The sequence below is a fragment of the Pyxicephalus adspersus genome, chromosome 1 (genome assembly GCF_032062135.1).
Source record: "Pyxicephalus adspersus chromosome 1, UCB_Pads_2.0, whole genome shotgun sequence".
Lineage (NCBI taxonomy): Eukaryota > Metazoa > Chordata > Amphibia > Anura > Pyxicephalidae > Pyxicephalus > Pyxicephalus adspersus.
Window position 1 is genome coordinate 44,450,138 of NC_092858.1, and position 2,195 is coordinate 44,452,332.

The following is a 2,195-nucleotide window of genomic DNA, read 5'->3' on the forward strand; positions in this document are numbered from 1 at the left end:
TGCAATAAGAGGAGCTGGTTGGAGTTTGATATTCTGAAGAAAGAGAAAAAAACCTGCAGCAGAGGTCCATCCAGTAAATATTGGTAAAATGGGGGGGGTATGGTAAGTTACTATTGTAGATTGCTGTGTAATATGTTAGTGCTTAAAAAAAAGGGTAATGATAATTTAATGGAAGCTGCCTAAACTTAGGGGAAATGTATTTTTGGACCAGTTCACCAAAGACAATATCATGGGCTGACACAATCATAAATCTCCCTCTCTATCAAGGGCCATCTAGATCTCCGTCGGATGGCTCTCTCATTGGGGGAAAATCTTGTTGGTTAGTGACGGGGCAGCCATGTCGCCTTGCTTGCGCAGAAGTAACTCCATACCGACTAGCAGAAATCTTCTAAGGATCCTAACACTGACCACAAACTAGCAGCACCAAGATCGCCCCTACATGTGGATTTTAATATTAATATTATATTATAGAAAAACCTAGAATAGATTTAATAGATTTGTAATTTAATAGAAAAATCTGGAAAACCTCATGTATTGCGAGTTTGAGAATTGTTCATTTTATTAACTCACTGTTACAATAAAAACACAATTGTCGCCTTCACGCTGCAAGAAAACCAATGTTTGGACACACTGAGGGCCCATAGAAATGATATTGAGGTCCATTGAAGAGAAAGGGTTAAATATTGGAACCATGGGGCATGTAATGTCAGAGAATAGTTTGTATGAACTTTGAAGGCTCCATTGTTCCTGCACACACACCATTCTAGGAATAGGTTCCCTTCACACTGAATGCCCCGCCATGTACAGCAGGCAGGAGAAGTGAAAGTTTGTCACGTCACACAATGGAGGGCCGTGTTTACACGAAGAAGGCCGTGACATCATTCCGGCCCGGGACTGTCGGTGTTGTTATTGTCCCCCCTCCCCAGTGCCGGAGGACACCTCTCCTCCCCCTCTGCGTCCCACGTGCTGACTCCCCTCTAGGCTCCGGCAATGAGGAGGTTAAGGTGACGGCGGAAGCATCCTGTGCGGAGCCGCGTCACTTCAGTGTCACATCCCGAGCGGTCGCGCGTATCCCTCCTCCTCCTCCGCTACGGCTCCAAATAAAGACCCGGTGCGAGAAAAGAGCGCTACGAAAACGACATACCGGATACACCGACACAGGCTCCGCCCTTCCCACAGCCTCCCCCCGCTTCCGGAGCCGTACTGTTCCTCTGTGTGAGTGCCGGGGGGGTCCTGAGGCCTGAGCGCTTCCCATCGCCGAGAGCCCGGCTCGTCTGGACTATTTTTTCTCCGGGCCAGGGAAGATGGCGCCTGAGTGCTGAGAGGGAGAGAGAGCGGCCTGCTGGGAGGAGGAAGAACGACAGGAAGCGGCGACATTGGAGAGAGACGGAGCATTGGGCCGGCAGAGCCGGGGCATGGAGTAAATCGGGCCCAGGGAGGCCGAAGCCGCACACCGGGGTGCCGGGCGCTGAATCTGGTGACGGGGTGAGATGCTGCCCCGCCGCTGGGGGATCTGCCTGTCCCGGCCGCTGTAGAGGTGAGAGAGGCGGGCTGGGTGGGGATATGCTGGATGCTGATGGCCGGCTGTGCGGGCACAGGGTGCGGTGTCCCGCCTGGCACCGAGGAGGGCAGCTCGGCCTGCTCCAGGGACACTTGTGGAGTGTGGCAGCCTTTGTCCCTGACAATGTCCTGCTCATCATAGCTCACTATAGGGGCAGATTCACCCTCAGCAGCTGCTTCTGATTTCCAGGGTCACAAAACTTTCATCCTGGCCCCTAAAACCTGGCAACTTCGCTATGGGACGCCGGGGCCGATCACATAATGCATGCCCCTGGCACAGGTCAAACGCAGGTAATGCCCACCGCCTCCGCGATTTACCAACGCTCCCCTTTATATAATCATCCCTATTTAATGTACAGCACTGTGTAATATGTTGGCGCTATATAGATCCTGCTTCTTAATAATAATAATAATAATAATAATAATAATAATGGTCATCCCCCAATCATACCAAGTGGGATTTTTATAGTTGTCATGGCAAATTTGTATAGCGTCATGGCAAATACCATTTCTTTCTACAAGAAAACATAAAAGATCAATAACACCATGGCGTGTACCATGACATATATTGTGCGATCATACTAGCACTATAACACCATGGCGTGTACCATGACGTATATTGTGCGATCATACTA

The 2,195-nt window shown here is 50.0% G+C and overlaps 1 protein-coding gene across 1 annotated transcript in view; it reads left to right on the forward strand.

Moving 5' to 3' along the window:
- Nucleotides 1–674: 674 nt before the first annotated feature.
- KMT2D (lysine methyltransferase 2D) overlaps nucleotides 675–2,195 on the forward strand; it is a 71,866-nt gene continuing 70,345 nt past the window's right edge. Inside the window, exon 1 of the mRNA XM_072409299.1 lies at nucleotides 675–1,537. The gene's annotated coding sequence lies outside the window, so the exon portion shown is untranslated. The remainder of the gene's footprint in view (nucleotides 1,538–2,195) is intronic.